This window comes from Microcaecilia unicolor, chromosome 7 (assembly GCF_901765095.1).
Source record: "Microcaecilia unicolor chromosome 7, aMicUni1.1, whole genome shotgun sequence".
Classification (NCBI taxonomy): Eukaryota; Metazoa; Chordata; class Amphibia; order Gymnophiona; family Siphonopidae; genus Microcaecilia; species Microcaecilia unicolor.
Window position 1 is genome coordinate 15,825,963 of NC_044037.1, and position 21,443 is coordinate 15,847,405.

At 44.3% G+C, this 21,443-nt stretch overlaps 1 protein-coding gene across 3 annotated transcripts in view; it reads right to left on the reverse strand.

The window, feature by feature from the left end:
* ATRX (ATRX chromatin remodeler) overlaps positions 1 to 21,443 on the reverse strand; it is a 453,401-nt gene that overhangs the window by 310,098 nt on the left and 121,860 nt on the right. The window lies entirely within an intron of this gene.

Consider the following 21,443-nt stretch of genomic DNA (forward strand, 5'->3'; position numbering starts at 1 on the left):
GCTCGCCAACAACTCTCACCAGAGAAGTGGCATGGCCCATTCATATTAGAGATCACCAGCAACTCTCACCAGAGAAGTGGTATGGCTCATTTGTATTAGAGCTCGCCAGCAACTCTCACCAGAGAAGTGGTATGGCATATTTAAGGTTTTATATCTATATTCCAGCAACTGAGCTCACCAGCAACCTCCAGAGAAGTGGTATGGATCTCGTAAAGTTTTATATACATAGCAGTATCTAAACATCTGTTTTGTTTTTCTAATTGTTCCACGAACTGTAAGGGAATGGATACACTTGATACTGAATAAAAGAATCGAAACAGTGGACAGAACCTGGGCGGGGCCTGGTCCGGTCAGAGGGACTAAAGGAAAGCAAATTAGCAGGTAAGATCTAATTTCTCCTTCCTTAGCGTCCCTCTGGACCGGACCAGGATTGGACTGATGGGAAGTACCAAAGCAGTAATCTGAAGGGAGGGACCCTACAAAAACCGCATAGAAATATTCATACTACATAGGCCGCCTCCTGGCAACAACTAACATGTAGTGTGGCTCAATGAGCAAAAGAATGAAGCTAAGAGTAGGTGGCCATCTTACCAATGCTCACCGAGAGCACCAAAAATCGCTGTAGTAAGAATAGGGCCCGCTTCTGAAATTGTGAGATATGTTGTAATACTCTGTGGAACTGCCCTCTCAGTGAGAAGACAAATAGAAGTTCTCATTTCCTCAATCCGTCGAGATATAGCGGGTTAGAAACAACCAAACCCATACGTGTACTGGCTAGAAGGACAAAACAAATAAGAAAAACACCAATTGGGCAAGGTGAAAACGCGAAACTACAGCAGGCCGAAAAGAAGTAACCAACTGTAGGAGTATTCCACACATAGATCTACTTACTGCAATGGCTACTAGGAAACACTGCTTGAAGAGGAAAAACATTATAGAAAAAGGCTATGGCTACTAGGAAACAGTGGTTTAAGAGGAAAACCTGAAAGAAAACCGTGGTTTAGGTGAAGGCTCTGAAAGAAAAAACAAGGGCTACCCAAAAAAACAGTGCTGTAAGAGAAAAAACCGTAAAGGACACCAGAAGAAAACAAGCCAAACAGAGGACCTACGAGAGCTGAAAGATTAAGATTGTGAGACTAAGATCCTTAAAGTAAACGAGAACTTCCCAAAGGACGAAGCCATATCGGGCCTCAGAAAACAGGAAAAAAAAAACTGCAGAAGAAAAGAGAGTAATCCATTATGAAAACCAACAAAAAATGAATCAAGAACAAATAAGAGAGACGAGGCTCAACAACGCAACCGCCGCATAGAAAGAACTACTGAAGCGTAAAAATGCATTCTTAAGTAAGAAAACTCACAAAAGAGTCAAACCATAAGACCAAATAAAGTGTGGTATGGATGAAAGATGGAATATATATATATATATTTTTTTTTTTTCCTAAAATATAAGACAACGCCTAGTGAGTTGACGGAAGAAAGACCCCTGCTAAACAATGGCGTCTATCCCTGTCTCCGCCAAGAGTGTTGCTGGACGGAAGAAGCAAAAAACGTTTGTGAAGCTGAAGGCAAAAAAGAGATAGCCCTGAAGAGTCGCAGTGAGGTAGCAACGCTGAAAGGATGAGCGTCCATTCACTTAAATGCAGGGTGAGACAACTAAGAAAAAATGACTTGTAATGATTTGACTGCCGCCACATGGTCAGCTGAAAAGGCAGTTAAATGAATATCCACCCATGACAAGAGCCTCACTGATTACAAACTCAAGAGTATACTGTTAGTTCTTCCGCGGTGGATGGCAGAACCCATTGCCATGGCAAAGACCATCATAACTTTCCCCGCCTTGTTTGTCCGTAAGGGAACAAACTTCACCCGCAGGTAACCGAAATGCTGTGGTCCCCCAGAAAATACCATATACAAACCAGCTTCTGCCAAAGGGTATACTGCATGAAGCACCCCTATGACTGAACTAAAGTTCTTGTGATAAGTAGATGATACTTAAATATCGCGATTGATGACCCTGAGATTCCAAATAGGATGAAGGAAAAAGTCCTTCTTGGGAACTAGACCGGAAAATTGTACTCTGCAGAATAGAGCGAGAAAATGGCCGAAGACTCAAGGTCCCCAAGAAAAATATAAAGCTGCAGAGGAGACGAAAGACTCTGCGCCAACCTGTCTAAAGGGAGAACATTAGAGATATCTGAAGAGAGATCCAATAAGAGGCCTGGCTACATGCACCACCCAACCTAGAGACTGTAAGAAATGCACCACCCGGTGCATGACTTGAGAACTCTGCTGATAAGACTCTCTCCAATTAGCCCGTCGTCTAGGTAAGGATGAAAAAAACGAGGATCCAGTGGTGTGTGCTGGAGCAGGCTCTCACAGGCTCGCAAGAGCCGGTTGTTAAGTTTTTAAGAATTTTGGGTGCCGGTTGTTAAAGCAGGGCCCTCCATGGCTACTTTAACAACTGGATCCCAAAATGTGGGCTTGGGCCCCCTGCTGAATTATCTTTTACTTTGCTGGTGGGGATGCTGAGCCCTGCCAGCCAAGTAAATAGACTGCTGCTCCCCGCTTCTTGTTTCCAGCTCTGGGCAGCAGGCCGGGACTTCTCCAGCATGTGTGAGAAGTTTCAGCATGCTGCTCAGAGCAAGACCTTGGGAGTGGTGGCAGTCCATTTATTGGCTGCCAGCAAAGGTATGCCTAGCGTGCCCGCACGAAGGGAGGGAGGAGAGAGAGGCAAGTTTTGCTCTCCACCCCCCCCCCCCCCCCCCCCGGCCACCCCTGGCCCTTCCAACTGCAGAGCTGGCTACGTCCGGAGAAAGAGCCTGTTAAAAATTTACCAGCACACCCCTGCGAGGATCCCTTGTTTCATGAGCGGTGCTGCTACTACGACTGTAACTTAGGAGAAAGTGCGCATAGCTGCCGCGAGACCAAAGAGCAGGGCACGAAACTAGGAATGCCAACCTAGAATCGTAAAGCGCCAGAATCTGCAATGAACCTGCCAAATAGGAACATGAAACTAAGCCTCTGACATATGCAAGGCCGTTAAATACTCCCCTCGCTGAACTGTCACCATGACTGACCGAGGAGTCCCCATACAAAAAATTGTGACCCTAAGAGCGCGATGAACATCCTATTAGATCTAAAATAGAATGGAAGGAAGAGTACTGCTGAAAATGACCTGTCAATGCTTAAGCAAAAAACTAGCCATTTTCCGGGGTCTGGGGAGAAGAGGAAGGGTGACCAAGGACACTACCTAAATAGGGCTGCAAACCCCAGCCCTATCCCTGTGGCGTCTCATAGCTGGTTAAACTCTGTCTATAGATGTCCACCAGTTCTGGTAGCACGCTCTGGACAGGAAAATTTATTTATTTATTTTTATATTTTTATTTATTGTTTTTATTTATTTATTTTGAGTAGGTTCAACCATTTGCTCAGTATGGACATATGATTCACTGGCCTTTAATTCCCTGGATCTCCCCAATCCTCCCTCACTGACATGTACCAAACCCACACTCCTTAGAAATGAATGCTGGACTTTTGGTCTTTCACATTACAGCAATACTTATGTACCGAAGACCTAAATGCACAAGAGGTAAGCGAGTTCCCTTCCAATTGAAAGGAAGTTCTGGAGTGAGGGCGCATAGAACGAAAATGGAAAAAGAAAAAGACAGACTTGTAAAATACTTTAACTGAAAAGGTGAATTAGTGCCACAGCCACTTGGAGAAGGCGGTGGAGACAAGACTGACCTCTAAGGAAGAGGAAGGGATAGGAGATGATATGTATAGGCATACTGAACCAACCCAGAAAATTACAATTTGCCAATGGAGAACTGATAGTGAGAGGCTTCAAGACTGTTGGAAAAGAAGGGAAAAACATGAATAAAGCATGCCTGCAGTTGAGTGATTTGGGAGCTTGATAGACAGGGCAGTCCCTCAGAGAATATGAGAGAGCTTATATATTCTTATGGCAACTAAAACAATATACTCTATGCCTATACAGAAAATGTATTAATTTGTTAAAAGAACACTGTATAATACTACAGCCATTAAGAGAAATTCTTAAATGAAACAATAAGAGAGGAGTCACAAGTATAATAGGGCATGCCCTCTAAGGCAGCTGAGAGATTGGGTGCTTAATAGACAGGACTGTCCCTCACAAAATAAGAAAAGCTTATATATGCCCATGGCATGAGAACAACCCACTCTATGCCAATAGAGAAAATTCTTAAGTTCCTAAAACAACGAGGGAAATTCTTGAAAAGAACTAAGCTATTATAGAAAGATGCTTATCTTGTTGGGCAAACTGGATGGACAGTGCAGGTCTTTTACTGCCGTCATCTACTAGGTTACTATGTGGAAAGTTTCAATCAATTGACCAGAACAGACAACGCAGATTGACCCAGATTGTCCCCCAATCAATGGCAATGACAAAAGAAGACCAGAGTTAATAGCGAAGATGTATATAGGAACTTACCCCAAAAAGAATTTCCTCCAAGTATTGCCTGCATATATGATGGATTTTTATCACAGATAAAGAGTGCAGAGAGATGGGAAAAAGTACACTTTGGAGCTGAAGTGCCCTTAAAACTGACGCATTGCCTACAGGAGAAACAAAAAACCCCGACCGAGACGACGGAGGGTGACTGAAAATGGCCGCCGATCGCGCCACTTGCCCCGAGGCAATCCCCGACAGGGCGCCTAACACCTCCGCAACAAGTGGAGTAGAGCGGGAAGGCCGAGAAATAAAAGCCTGCGAAATCGGCTCCGAGATCCAGAGACAACACCAGCACCGACGAAACTCCGAAAGAAAAGCAAAATTTATAAGCGCCGACTACGGCAACTGCGCGCTGCTGACAGACTTTTTTTTTTACCTTTTTCGCAAAGCTCCGGCGCTGACAAATAAAAACATGGCTCCTCAACCTGGCAGGGCTCTGTCTGGCCTAGCCCCAACACTTCGCGCCACTTTTTTTTTTTTTTTTTTTTAAACAAGCTGGACATCGCTGACTGTACCTGAAGAGGCCCTAAAGAAAACGCAAAAATTCCGGCGCTGACCCAGCAGATGCTGTAGCCTCCTCTGCATGGCGGAGCTGTGTCTGACTGAGCAACAATGCTTCGCGCCGTTTTCTCTCTCTTTTTTTTTTTTTTTTTAAACAAGCTAGCTCCCGCTGCCCAAGTGTACAGAAACGGAGAAACAACTGCTGAGGAAGAAAATATTGCGTCAAAAAACCCCAGAAACCATTAAATTCTTGTCCTTTTTTTTTTTTTTTAACAGCTAAGCCTGCTCGTTACAATTATGGTGCTTGTTAGCCATCTGAGTATTGTCTCCCTTTTTTTTTTTTTTTTTTTTTTTAAAACAACTTGCTCGTTTAAAATGCTGGGGAAGGAAAAAAAATACTTGTACTTTTAACTTTCCATAGTGGCTGCCTCTCCCAAAGACATACACCTTTCTAAACAAAGGGTAGCCCTTCCCAGCTACGTATGGGAGATGGGGAGGAAGGGGGGAGGGACCCGGAGACACCCGAGTTTAACACCCCCAGAGGCTGTAAAAGAAAGAAAGGAAAAGAAATCCCTACCTGACCAGCGTCTAACAGAGAATTCCTAGGCACAGAAGAAGAGGTAGCATTGTAGTTCTTATTAACCTCTAAAAGAGAAAGATAAGAGAGAGACTAATGGGCTCGCTTCCTACCTGCTGGGAGACTGAGAAAATACTGAGGCTAAGGTCACATGACCAGGGCTCCTATTGGCTCTCTAGAGTCAGAGTTTTTTCTCAGTCTCCACCTGCTGGTAGGTGAGCACAACCCATCAGTCCAATCCTGGTCCGGTCCAGAGGGACGCTAAGGAACAGAATGTTAAGTATTATTAGGAAAAGAATGGAAAACAAAAATGAGGACATAGTGATGCCTTTGTATCGCTCCATGGTGTGAACGCACCTCGAATATTGTGTGCAGTTCTGGCCACCGCATCTCAAAAAAGATATGGTGGAATTAGAAAAGGTACAGAGAAGGGCGACGAAAATGATAAAGGGAATAGGACGACTTCCCTATGAGGAAAGGTTAAAGCAGTTAGGGCTCTTCATCTAGGAGAAGAGATGGCCGAGGGGAGATATGATAGAGGTCTATAAAATAATGAGTGGAGTGGAACAGGTAGACGTGAATCGCTTGTTTACTCTTTCCAAAAATACTAGGACTAGGGGGCACGCAATGAAACTACAAAGTAGTAAATTTAGAATGAATCTGAGAAAACATTTCTTCACTCATTGTGTAATTAAGCTCTGGAATTTGTTGCCAGCGAATGTAATAAAAGCAGTTAGCTTAGCGGGATTTAAAAAAGGTTTGGATGGCTTCTTAAAGGAAAAGTCCATAGACCATTATTAAAATGTACTTGGGGGAAACCCACTGCTTATTTCTAGAATAAGTAGCATAAAATGTATTGTACTGTTTTCGGATCTTCCTTAATTCATTGGGAAAACACCAACTTAGAAGGTACTTCCCCTTTCCATGGACCACTGTGTAAGACAAAAATGTGATCCAATTTACAGAAAGGATTCATCACCATCAAACATCAAAGTAAGACTGCCAACATTCAGAGAATGAGGGAGCTTGCAGCCACCCTGTCCTTCTTAAAAAAAAAGCTAGAAGACAGATTAAGGTGGAAAGATGGGACTACCTTAGACAAAGAAAGAAGGAACTGTGCATAAGAAAAACAATATGCCAAAAAGGACAGGAAGGGATCTCTAGAACAGAGGGGGAGTAACACTAAACTGTGTCTGGCCAAGCAAACAGCCACCAAGAATACTGTCTTCAAGGATAGAACTTTAAAATGAGCACATTTCAGAGGCTCAAGAAGCAGCCCCAATCCCCTCAAGGAATTCCAGACCAGCGAGGTCCTTTTAAGGCGCTACCACACAGTGTGGAGGGTGAATCTGCTTTATACTCCTTAAAAAAAAACACAAAAACCAAATGAACTGCATATGCTACCTGACCCTGTAAACAAAACAGACCCACAATCGTACGTAAGAGAACTGAAAGTGAGACCACACTGAAGCAGAAGGTTAAAGTCAAGGAAATATCCACTCACCACAAAGACATACCTTAGTCCTCACATCAGGACTCATGCCCAGATCTGCACATAGGCTAAGGAACTGGAAAGCCTGCTCACCTTCAGAAGCATAGCCACCACTATTGAAGAATAATCCTTATGCATCAACCTATGCCATTCAAGGGCCAGGCTATAAAACAAAAGGGATCCGAACACCTCCATTAGGACAGGGGCCTTACAGAAGCAATCCTGGATTCCAAGGCAACTGAAGCAGCCTGATCAGATAGGCACACAATAGTTGATGCAGTCAATCCAGAGCCACCAGGATCACTAGAAAGGGATGACTTGCTATTATACACACCACAAAGCCAATGAGTGGCCAAGGTGAAAATATGTACAGCAGACTCTTCCAAAGCCACGGCTGGAGCAATATAACCTTCTCTCACAGATTTTAACATATGTTAATGCCTTGGACACCAGTGTCTCCTAAAAAAATAGAAAAATGAAGGAAGAAAAAGCCCATATGGCCTATGTATTGTACCCATCCATGCCTTCGGCTATCCCTTTCTCTCCCTTAGAGATCTTATATACTTAATTCAAGCTTTAATTCAGATACAGTCTTCATCTCCACCACCTCCACCTGGAGGTCATTCCACAAATTCACCACCCTTTCCATGATGTGGTATTTCCTAAAGTTACTCAACAGTCTGTCCCCTTTCACCATTATCCTATGCCCTTTCATTCCATAGCTTCCTTTCAATTGAAAGACTCACCTCCTGCGCATTTATGCCTCAGAGGTATTTAAACATCTCTATCATATCTACTCTAACACCTTTCTTCCCCATTCACTTTATGACAAATACCAGTGATCATTTTGGTAGTTCCCCTCTTGACAGACTCCATCCTGTTTATATCTTTCTGAAAGTGCGATAACCAGAACTATACACTGTACTCTAAATAAGGTCTCACCAGAGACATATACAGAGGCATTATCATTTTTTTCCTATTGGACATTCCTCTATCCCCCCCCCCCCCCCCAAAAAGAATCCTTCTGGCTTTTGCCACTGCCTTTTCTACCTGTTTGGCCATCTTAAGGTCATCACATACAATGGACACCCAAGTCCCATCCCTCTTTTGTCAAAAAGCAACAAGGCAAGCAGTCTGCCAAATCCAATATGAAAAATAAAACAACAAGGCAGACCTTGTAAAAAAACACAGTTTTTATTAATAGAGTAAAGGCTCCCAGACTTTCAACATAAAATGCCTTACATGGCCATGCTTCGCCAGTATAAATGGCTGCATCAGGGGCAGTGGGTCACCAGGAGATAAAATATTTCAAATTTAGCCTGGCTGGTGCAGCTGATAAACATAGCCAGCTACATTCTGAGATCAGTCTCTCACAAAAACACTGTGATTGCAGTGAAAGCGTTTTTATGAGACACTGATCCCAGAATCTAGCTTGCTATATTTTAACAGCTGTACCTGCCAGGCTAATTTTGGAATTTTTTTATCAGCTGGTGACCCACTGCCTTTTTGTTTTATCTTCCATCCCTCTTTTGTGCACAGAAGTACTTCATTCCCTAGACAGTACCACTCCTTCTGGTTTTTGTAGCCCAAATGCATGACCCTGCATTTTTTTAATACTAAATCTTAGCTGTCAAATCCTAGACCATTCCTCATGCTTTGTTAGATCTCTCATTTTATCCACACCATGAGGAATATCTACCCTATTGCAGATTTTGGTATCATCCACAATGAGGTAAGATGTAAAGGACTAAAATACAAGCTGATACATGCAACGACCTTCTCTTACATGAGCACACAGTTATGGAATGCATTACCTGCTGCCCTGAAAACTCTTGACGAATTAACCAATTTTCGTAAATCTCTGAAGACATATCTCTTCAACAAGGCCTACAAAGAGAACCCACAGCCTTACTAAACCACCTCGCCAACCTAACCCAGTCTTGACAATATACCTCCCATACTCATCTGCTTAACTCTTTTCTCTCTCCTTGACTAACCTTTTTTACATCACAAATTGTATCTGATATCCTGGAATGACAATATCATAACAGCACTCTGTAAGCCACATTGAGCCTGCAAATAGGTGGGAAAATGTGGGATACAAATGCAATAAATAAAATAAATAAATAAATTACCAGACAGCCTTCTGTAATAGCCCTTACAAAAATGTCTAAAATTGGACCCAGAACCAAACCTTGCGGCACATCACTGATAACATCTCTTCCTCAAAGTAAGCTCCATTTTTCACTACCCTTTGTCAGCTCCCACTAAGTCAGTTCCTAACGCAGTCTGTCACTTTAGGGACCATACCAAGGGTACTCAGTTTATTTATAAATGGCCTATGCAGAACAGTGTCAAAGGCTTTGTAAAAATGTAAGTACACCACATCCAGCGCTCTCCCTCAATCCATCTCCCTGGTCACCCAGTCAAAGAAAAACAATCAGATTTGACTGATAAGACCTGCTTCTAGTGAAACCATGCTGTCTAGGGTTCTGCAATCCACTGGATTCCAGAAATCTCAGCTATTCTCCGTTTTAGAAGCATTTCCAATCATTTACTTACCACAGAAATCGGACTTACTGGCCTAGTTCCTAACCTCTACCTTACTTCCACTTTGTGGAGAGAGATCACACCCATCTTTCTCAGTCCTCCGAGACCACTCCTGACTCTAGGAAAGCATTAAAAAAGTCAGATCATCTCATCTACTTTATCCACCCCCTTACAAATAATGGTGATCTAAGGAAGCACTTAAAGAATTTCTTATAAAAAGTTTTATTTGTTTAGAATGCATAGACTATATACCAATAATTTTGACAAACTTCAATTATATAACTCAAAATTCGATCTATGTAATTCATGCTGTGTTGCAATTTATAAGTTTGTCTTGTAAATGTTAAGAAATTAATAAAGAATAAAATTTGGAAATGTTAAAAAAAAGTCAGCCAGAGGAGCCACAATAACTTCCTTAAATTCCTCAGTACACTAGGATGCATGCCATCTGGCCCCATCGCTTTGTCCAGCTTTAGTTTAGCTAGCTCCTCAGGAACTTCCATACTTCCAATTCCTATTTATGTTTGTCTTATGTGGTCCATCCCTGGCCCTTCATCTGTGAACACATAACAGAAATATCTGTTAAGCAGTGGAGTGGAGGAATGGCCTAGTGGTTAGGGTGGTGGACTTTGGTCCTGGGGAACTGAGTTCAATTCCCACTTCAGGCACAGGCAGCTCCTTCTGACTCTGGGCAAGTCACTTAACCCTCCATTGCCCCATGTAAGCCGCATTGAGCCTGTTATGAGTGGGAAAGCGCGGGGTACAAATGTAACAAAAATAAAAATAAATTCCACCTTATCAGCTTCTATATAGTCCTCTCCTTCATCTCCAAGTCTCAATGCTACTTTTGCACTTCCTCCTATCACTAACATACCAAAAAATGTCTTGTCCTTCTCCATTTTACTGTACTGGCTATTTTTTCTTCCATTTGCTTCTTTGCTTTCCTGACTACTTTACCAGCTTCTCTTAGCTTCTCCTGCAACTGAAGAATTGAGTGGTCTTGGTGTTCTTGTACAACACCAACAAGTTGAAGACTGACTAGCAATCCAACATTATTTTGAAACAGGAAAGGTGCTTGCTCTTCTTCTATTTCTGCAATGAGAGCTAATGAAATAGCCAAGAGATTGATCTCTACCCACTAGTGGAGCAAATAAATCCCAAGACAATACTGCCGTATACTTGGTGCCCCCCTTGACTATAGACAAAGGCCACTGTTGCACTGTCTGACAGAACTCATACCACCAATCCCAGTACTAAAGAACCAAACTGCTTCCAATGCTAAACAAATGGCCCTGGCCTCCAGTCTCTATACGGGCCAGGCGGCCTTCTGAAGACCTGTACCATTAGGCCTTGACAGTGAGCTTCCCAACATGAAAAACTGGCATCAACAGTAACTAGTACCCCACAGTGGGAGGTGGTGTCGCCCAGGTGACTAGGAGAATGGCACCGAGTGTGCACCTTCTTGACTGATACCTACAGAGGAAGGTAAGTGTTATACTCTTGTAATCATGGGGATCACCTGGTTAAGTGAGTCACCACGATGAACCTAGAAGTTGTAGGTAATCCTAGGCCCTCAGAACTGCTTGAGCACTAAAGACCTAGAGTTGAGAAAGAAGCTTATCCATTCTGTCCCTGGTAAGAAAGAGCTTACCAATATCAAAACTGAACAAAGCTTCCAGTTACTTCAGAGACCAGGAAGGAACCAGATTGCTTTTCAGATAATTCACTACCCATCCAGGATTCTTCAACATTGAGTGGTTGCCATGACCTCTTCCTCCATATCAGCTCAGATCAGCCAGTTGTCCAAGTATGGATGTATTCTTATTTCTTCTCTGTGTAGGAAGGGTGCTATAACCACCATAACCTTTAAGAAGGGTATCAGAGCCATGGTCAACCCGAGAAGTAGAGCCCTGCATTGGCAGTGCTCACTGAACATGCAGTGGAAGAGAAACTTCTGATGATGCTCTCAAATTGGGTTGTGAAGATAGGTCAAAAGAGGGGAGAAATCTGCAATTGCAGACAATAAGGTCTCCGTGAGAAACTGGGCACAGAAAATGCCACACTGACTCCACTTGAAGTCCAAGAAAGGCTGGAACAAGCCTCCCATTTTGGGAACCACAAAAAAGGAACAACCATCCTGGCCATGGTCTTACAGGATAAATCGGACAATAGCCCTTAAATGAAGTGTTGAAAAACTTAGACAACCACTTTCCCTTTGAATGCCGAGCCACAGGGGAAAAAACCATAAAAGCATTGGAGAGGGGTTCTGCAAACTAAGGTACGCCCTGCTGGATCACTTCAAGAACTCACTGACCAAGGTGATAAGGACTCACTCAGAGTAAAACAGCTGGAGATGACCCTCCACATGGTGCACCCTGGACTATGTCCACTGGCATGAATTGGAACCCTTTGCCCCCACCCCCCACAGTGAAGGTCCACTTCCATCCTGAGACTTACGGGCACCTCAAAAGAGCTGGTTCTTCTTGAATCTTCTCAATATGTATGCAGAGAAGGAAGCAGCAGTCTGCCTACTTGCTCAAAAATGACTTCATTCCTTAAGGCAAGACTTAATAAAGGGCCTCTTTGTACATATACGAGTATGGTAAGTCATCTGCAGTCTTGCCTTGGCCATGTTTTTGGCTAAATTTTTCAAGGTCCTCTACAAACAGGCACTTACCCTAAAAAGGGAGCTTACTGAGCTGTGTCTTGGGAGTTGAATTAGCTAACCAATTTCAAAGCCACAGTCACCTCTGCACCACCTTCTCTCACGTTTTCAAAGCAGCAATTAGGTTTATGAACCCTTGGGCCGCTGCCAAGGAGCGGCAGTGGCAGGCAAAACCACCCCAACCAGCACTGGGCTAACACACACACAAAGCAAGGACTGCAGACAGGGATAAGCAAAGCAGGAACACACTGGACAAGAACACTTGGACTGGAACACAGGACTGGAGCAAGGCTTCACCTGCACTTGACCACCCTTCCCCAGGAGTTGAGCCCCTGGGTGCAGGCGGCCAAGCAGGACTTACTGGACTGGGCAGGAACTGGATACCAGCAGGAAGCACACAACAGAGTCAAGACCAGTGGCGTAGCTAGGTGGGGCACCAGGGGAGCGTCCGCTCCCCCAAATGGAGTTCTGCTGGCACCGGCGCCTATTTTATTCTCATTGTGTTGCATTGAAAATGTGCACCGGCGCCGGCAAAAGTCTACTCTTGCGTCGCTTTCGCTCCCCCCGCGTCGTCAACCTGGCTCCGCTTCTGGTCAAGACTACAAGCTGCCAGGCAGCCACTAAGACAGAAACACAGACAGGAGGGAGGCAGGACTAAAAGCTGCCAAGCAGCCACTAATAAAGAACACAGACACAAGACAAGGAAATGCAGACCAGAAACAAGACTAGAAACTAAACAACAAAACCAAAGCTAACTACACACAAACAAACAAGAACCAGGCAAGAACTCAGAATAAAACTGGACTAGGCAGAAGTGCACAGAGCACACCCACATACCAGGGACCTTAGATGATGCAAAGGCAAACACAGAAGTTTCTAGGTGATTAATAAAGCCCATCAGCTGCTAAAGCTCAGCTGCAGCAATCACAAGGCAACTACGGGTGCTGTTCAGGTATAAACAAGGAAAGCAATTCTGGCAGCCCAGAAGATCTGGACTGAACTAGGCTGAAGTCTGGAACGGATGTCAGTAAACAGACAGTCCATTGCAGCTACAAGGTCTGGCCACCAGAGGGCAAGGTGAGCACGGACAAGGAAACTGTCACAAACGTGACACCTTCATAGAAAGCAACTGATCTCACTCCAATCTAGAAAAGACGTGTGTCCACCAAAAAGGCCACTCGACACCAGATGTGTTGCCTGAGGACAATCTAGAAATTTGAGCCCACCAGAGGAGCATAAGTTCCAAATCACCTCCAAAAATTGCTGCTTGAACTCAGAGCAAATGATGCAAATGATTGTTTCAGAGTAGCTTGACTTTCCTGTCCTGAGGATACTTCATGGCTAAGCCACCCTCCACTAGGATGGTAGTCCTTCCAAATCGGTATCATCACAAGGGCATCCACCATAGGCGGGACCAGAGCTTGAGATACAGAAAGGAAGGCGCGCCGAGCGAAGAACACGCGCTTCGCTGCCGACGCACGCCGCCTGAATGAACTCCGAGGAGGTACGCTTTTAAAATTTAAGAGGAGGGGGGGTTCCTGGTGCTGGGAGGGAGGACGGGCGGGTTGATGGTTGCTTGTTTGGTTGGAGGGCGGGAGGCAGGCCCGGTGCTGGGAGGGAGGGAGGCAGGCCTGGTGCTGGGTGCTGATGGGTGAGAGGGGGGCCTGATGTTGGCAGCTGGGTGGGAGGGAAGCCTGATGGTGGGTGCTGGGTGAGAGGGAGGCCTGGTGTTGGGTGCTGGGTGGGAGGGAAGACTGATGGTGGGTGCTGCTGGGTGGGAGGGAAGCCTGACGGTGGGTGCTGGGTGGGAGGGAGGCCTGATGGTGGGTGCTGCTGGGTGGGAGGGAGGCCTGGTGTTGGGTGCTGGGTGGGAGGAAAGCCTGATGGTGGGTGCTGGGTGGGAGGGAGGCCTGATGGTGGGTGCTCGGTGGGAGGGAAGCCTGATGGTGGGTGGGAGGGAGGCCTGATGTTGGGTGCTGGGTGCTGGGAGGGAGGGCGGCTGGACATTTGTGGCTGGAGGGGAGAGGATGGTTGCTGGACATGGATGGAGGGCAAGAAATGAAGAAGAAAGGAGGAAAGTAAAGAAATAAATGGAAAGGAAGCCCTGGAAACGGAGTTAAGAGACCAGATAGAGAGCAGCAGAATCAGCGACTAGAACCAATATGGATAGAAAAACAAAATCACCAGACAACAAAGGTAGGAAAAATCATTTTATTTTCATTTTAGTGTTTGGAATATGTCGAATTTGAGAATTTACATCTGCTGTCTTATTTTGCACTGGGTATACTGGAGCTGTAACAGCTTACAGAAATGATTTATAATGGAAGAAAATCATGTTATTTTTTTCTCCTATACTAGTATAATATTTTCAATGATGTCTGTTTATATGCACCATGGCTGGTGTAAGGGGTGTGCCTATCATAGGGGTGGAGTCATATGTGGTGACCCCGCCCATAATGAGTACCTGCACTTTGCGATAAATAATTCGATTTTGGGTTGCTGTTTGGGCACTCGGTCTCTGAAAGGTTCGCCATCACTGCCCTAGGATCAGGTAATTATGATTCAGATAATTCTTCCCAATGTTCATCACTTTGCATTTGTCCACATTAAATTTAATCTGCCAATTGGATGCCCAGTTTTCCAGTTTCCCAAGATTTTCCTGCAATCTTTTACATTCCACACGTGTTCTGACAACTATGAGTAGTTCTGTGCCATCTGCAAATTTAATTACCTCACTCATCATTCATAAATATGCTAAACAGCACCAATCCCTGCGGCACTCCCCTATTCATCCTCCTACATTGAGAAAAATGGCCATTTAACCCTACCCTCTTTTCTGTCCAATAACCAATTCCTAATCCACAGAAGGACACCACCTCCTATCCCATTACTTTTTAATTTTCTCAGGAGTCTCTCATGATGAATTTTATCAAAAGTTTTCTGAAAACCTAGGTACACTACATCAACAAGCTCACCTCTATCCACATGTTTATTCATGCCTTCAAAAAAATGAATCAAACTGGTGAGGCAAGACTTCCCTTGGCTGAACCCATGCTACTGGCCATTAAACCATGTTTGTCTATGTGTTCCGTAATTTTATTATTTATAATAGTTTCCACTATTTTTGGCCAGCACTGAAGTCAGGCTTACCAGTCTGCAATTTCCTGGATCACTCCTGGAACCCTTTAAAAAAAAAAAAAAGAGTCACGTGACGCGATGCACGAGAGCGGACGCTAAACACTTCGCTCCGTGCCTCCTCCCGCATTCATCCGGGCTAAAACCCTTAAACACAAAAGAAAAACATTCCATTTTGATACACAACATCTTATCGCACTGCTGGGAAGCGGCGATTGACGGTTAGAGTTGACGATGGCGGCGAAAACTTTGAGAAAAGACAAAGACAGAGGCAGAATCGGGGAAGACAAAATGGCAGCCCCCACGAGTCCCCCAGGCTTGTCAGTTAGCTCCGCATGGACAGCTGAAATAGTCGGAGAGGTAACAGCAGCTCTGGAAGGAATATTGGACAGGAAATTACAGGGGCTGGAACACAAGCTGGAGGGGATAAAAGACAACATGTCCGAACTCACCCAAGACATGGCAGGATTCCAACAGAGAACAGGAGCATTGGAAGACCAGGTATCAGCTATTGAACAAAACTATGCCAAGCTATTAAAGCTGGTCGAGACACAGGCCGAAAAACTGGAAGACTTAGAGAACCGGTCACGTCGCAATAACTTGCGTTTTGTGGGGATATCAGAAGAATTGAGTGATAGAGATCTACGCTCCTTCTTGGAAGACTGGCTTGTGAAAGAGCTGAAATTGCCTGCCGCCATGGGGCCTTTGACAATAGAGCGAGCGCACCGGTGGGGCCCAAGCGCCAGAACGAAAACAGACCACGAGTTGTAATATGCCCAGAAAGCAGCGATTATGCAAGCGGTTCGGAGTGGAGATGGACTGCATTATAAAAATCAAAAGATCCTTTGCTTTCAAGATTACTCAGTCGCAGTGGCGGCGCAACGAAAAACTCTCTCACCGATATGCTCAACACTGGTAAATCACAAAGTTAAATTCGCGCTGATGTATCCAGCTAAATTGAAAATATTTCACCAGACAGGCACAAAGATTTGTGAAACGATAACAGAGGCTCAGCAGTATGTTCGCCAAATATTAAATACAGGTGATGAATCACTCTAGTAAGAGAGCGGACCGGAATGGTTATGTTCTGCAAATAAGGAAACGGATTTTACTATAAACTCTAAAGTCCAAGGAACTGGTCTACTGGGGGAAAGCTGTGGAACACGGCTAAGGACTATGTAAAACTATATAAAACTATCACTAATATACAAGCGGAACTAGTGATTTACCCCCTAAAAAACAACAGTTTAAAAGAGCCATGAATGGCCGTGGACCTTGCCAGCAAAGATCGCTGCTGAGAAAGGCAGGACGGGACGAAAGGAGCTGACTAAGACACATTCTTCACTGACGTGACTGACTGCAGTGAACTTGAGCAAAAAAAATGTAAGTTGGTGTTAAGTGCCATAACTACATGATGGTGAGAGAAGGACTTGGCCAACTACAGATTTTGGATGCTGATTTGCGACTGAGCTTCGCTAAGTTGGAAAGGTTTATAGTTCTTTCAGTATGACTCTAACTAAGGAAAATGCAGGCATAAAATGTGAAGATTAGACTGTTAAATACTGTATGTTAAAGTTAAAGTTCGTTAAATGGTATACAGTTATGTTGAAGGTTTAATGTATGGAACAGCGTAAGTAATATAAAGGGTTAATGTTAGGGGTGGGGAGGGCATAATTGATATAGGAACCTGGAGGAGGGAGGAACATAGTTTGAATTGGAATCTTCAAGGCGGGAAAAAAAAAAAAATCCCTTGTCACCCACGCTTATAGCGGAATGCTGGGAGGGGCGTAGATGTGGCTAGTTCCCTAAGAATAGGGACGAAGAGAAAGGGGGAGGGCAGGGGTTGGGGTGAGAGGGTTGAGGGGTTGGGGAAGGGGAGACTATATGGGCATCTTAGGAGATTTTTGGGAGGGGAGGGTTTCACTCAGGCCGTAACCAAAGTCATTGCTCAGCACCACAAAGTAAATGGGGGGCGCCATGTGCTGGGGTGGCGCCCCCATGGAGATAAAGAACTACAACAGTGTAATAAGGACCACAGACACACAGGTGATGACTAAAATTATAACATGGAATGTGGGTGGCATAGGTTCACCAGTGAAGAGATCCAAGATATTGCGTTACTTACAGAGAATTGGTGCGGATGTAGCTCTACTACAGGAGACACATTTGTCAGACATCGAGCACATGAAATTGCAGAAATGGTGGGTGGGGGATTGCATTAGTTCGCCAGCAAAAGGGAGGAAAGGGGGAGTAGCCATATTGATTAGGAAAGGAGTAGCTGGACAAATAAGTGACATTACCAAAGACCCTGAGGGCAGACACATCTTCTGTAAAGTATCCTTGGGTAGGAGACAAATTTTGATGGGCAGCATTTATGCGCCAAATCAACTAGATAATAGATTTTACAAGAACATTATTGATCTGTTGTCAAAAGAAGATGATATCCCAATGATCCTGGGAGGAGATTTTAATATGGTGTGGGACCCGCAAATGGATAAATCGCTTGCTACCCCCGCGCCTCCTTGGTGGAAGTCGAGGGGACTCCCGAACTTAGGTTCGTTGCTAGATCTTTTGGACATATGGAGGGTTTTTCACCCACAGGAGAGGGACTAAACACATTTGTCTAGGGCCCACAACACGCAATCACGGATTGATTATCTCTTGGTGTCTCGATCCCTGATAACAGATATACAAGACACACAGATTGGCCCATATGCGATATCAGACCATGCAGAGGTATGGGCAATTCTGAACTGTGGGGGACCGGGTACGAAACATAGACAATGGGTATTTCCTAGCTATTTAGCTCAGAACACACGGTTTCGTGAACATTTACTGAAGACTTGGAGAGACTATAAAAGCCATAATGAACATTCTGTATTAGACATAGGGACATACTGGGAGGCGGCGAAAGCCGTGATAAGGGGAGAGATTATCAGTTTTGTAAGCCAGTTTAAAAAGACGAGGGACAGAGAAATATTGAGTTTAGAAAAACAAATTCTGACATTGAGGAAGAAACTTGGGGAATTGCTCTCCCCACAATTGAAAACGGACCTCATAGCGGCTCAGGTGAGCTTGAACTCCCTTATACACGAGAGGGAGAAGAAGTCACAGGACTACTATCGGTTTCAATTATACAAATATGGCAGTAAGGGAGGGCGGATGTTAGCTAGATTGATAGCCCGGAAACAAGCCTCAAGAACAGTTACAGCGCTAAAAGATAAGGCTGGAAAGCTGTGTCACACAGATAAGGAGATTAGAGAGATTTTCCATGAATTCTATCAGAAGTTATATAAGGCAGAAGAAGACTCGGGCCTTGCAACCAAGGCCTACCTAGAAGGAGTGGATCACCCAGTACTTAGAGACAAAGACCAGACAGATTTGAACACCCCCATTACAGTAGATGAAGTACATTGGGCAATTACCAGCAGTCAAATGGGGAAAGCTCCGGGACCAGATGGTATGAGAGCGGAATGTTATAAACTGCTGGGTGAAGAGACTGAACCAACAATAGCGGAAGTTTTTAACAGCTGGGTCGATAAAAGCTCGCTACCTAAGCAGCTAAACATAGCCCAAATTATTTTAATACCAAAGCCTAAAAGGGACGTGGTTTTGGCAGAATCTTATCGACCAATCTCCCTGTTGAATTGTGAATTGAAATTGTTTGCAAAAATTTTGGCCAACCGCCTGGGTAGAGTACTACCAAAGATTATCCATGAGGGACAGGTGGGGTTTGTAAAGGGGCGATCAATCTCCAAGAACTTAAGGAAGATACTAGCAGCATTGGAATTTACGGGCACGAGAGTAGAACCCATATTAATGATAAGTTTTGACGCAGAGAAAGCTTTTGATCGTGTAAAATGGGACTATTTGTTTGAAACCCTTAGAGCATATGGGATCACAGGGTGGTTTGAAAGAGCGATCAAAACATTATACCTAGACCCCACGGCACGAATTATGGTAAATGAGGGAATTTCTGCAGAGTTTGCGATAGGGAGAGGCACCCGGCAGGGGTGCCCATTATCACCACTATTGTTTGCTATATACTTGGACCCGCTGATCAGAGACATATACTCCATGTCGACAGTGAGAGGAGTAAAGATCAATAAACAGGAGTTTAAATTGGCCGCGTTTGCAGATGACCTGCTGGTAATTCTTACGAACCCAGCGGAGTCACTGAATGCGCTATTGGAAATATTTCAGGAGTTTGGTGATTACGCTGGGTTCAAGTTAAATCTGGAGAAATCAGAGGCGCTGGGCAGGAACATCAACAAAAATGAGCTAGGACAGGGACACTTTCCCCTCAGGTGGGCGGAGGGTAAATTTAGATATCTAGGAATTATGTTGACACCCAAAACTGAGGACCTTTATGGAACTAATGTTCAAGTCTTACTGAACTCGACTAAACAACAGTTAGAGAGTTGGAAATTATTACAACTGCCTTTAATAGGGAGAATATGCTTAATTCGAATGATTATTCACCCCAGGTGGCTTTATGTCTTGCAAACAATTCCCATTTGCTTATTACGTAAAGACCTTTGAGTGCTTAATAGAATGGTAGTGAAATTTTGTTGGGCAAACAAGAAAGCAAAGATGAAGTCCCAATGGATGGTGGGGGGTTGGCAACAAGGAGGGCTGGGACTGCCAGATCTAGAGCAATACAATATGGCGTGTCTGTTAAGATATGTCAGAGACTGGATTTTTGATACCGCCTATTATACACCTCTCGAATTGGAAGAAGCCCTGTTCGCCCCAATGCGTCCACAGGCTTTGGTACAAATAGAGAGAATGCAAGTACCTGTAGAATACCGACACAGCCTGCTGCTGGGCCCTCTGAGAAAAGCATGGAAATTTATGGGTAAAAGATTAGGTATAGGGGAAGGAGGGACAGAATTACCCTGGGGGAATCCACTATTTGAGGCAGGCAGGGATAATGCAGTTTTTCTCCGCTGGGAAGAGAGGGGACTGATAACTTTAGAGGACATTATTGGGGAAACAGGGGAGATTCGGACATTAGAACAGCTGGTGAGGGCAGAAGAATTGCAATGGGGAGACACATACGCCTATTGTCAATTAAAACACTTTGTTAAATCTATGAACAAAGAAAGACTTTCACAGAAATTAGGAGCTAAGATTAAACAGTTTTTTGAAAAAAATCTCAGACACAAATCCCTCCATTTCAGGACTTTATAGGGCCCTGTGGGAAGGAAGGCCACCAAAAGATCTGACCCATCTAAAAGAACGTTGGGAAAAGGATCTTGGAATCAACCTAGTAACATGGGACATTACTAAGGAAGTGCAGAGGATTCCCAGATTGTTAAGTGGAGCACAATATAGAGAATGCGCATTCCGATTCATTCATAGAGCTTATATGACTCAAGCACAGCTGGCGAGGCTTGGGGGGGACCCAATCGGCGCTTTGTAGGAGGTGTGGGGGAGCAGAAAATACCTTTTATCATGGATTTTGGAGTTGTAGGAAACTTAAAGCATTTTGGGGGAAAACTGCCCAGTATTTGACTACAATTATGGGACAACGAGTAGCATGCACACCAGAGCACTTGCTGTTGAACCTCCCAGGATCAGGTAGAGGAATGATATCAAGGGGCAATATACTATTTGGTAAACTGACACTGCTGGCGAAGAAATGCATTCTATTATACTGGACGACAGAAACAGGGCCTGAATTTTGGCACTGGCGGAATCTGATCCACCAACTGGTGATGTGGGAGGCAAAAGAAGCCAGAAGTGGCCCCAAAAAACGTATTAAATTTCTGAAGATCTGGGGCAGATACTTGGATTCTTTGACACCTAGGAGTAGGAACTTAATACTTAAGGTGCTGTAACTAAGGTAAAGGTCTGGAGGGTACTGGCAAGAGTGAGACTGGGGGAGGGAGGAGGGGAGGCGGGGGGGGGGGGGGGAGATGATTCACTACAGAAATGTAAACTCTTTGTTGATAAGAGGTAGCCAAACTGTAAAACATAGTATGTTATAAATCATAAACTCAATCTACTTAAAGCTAAGGGAGAATGA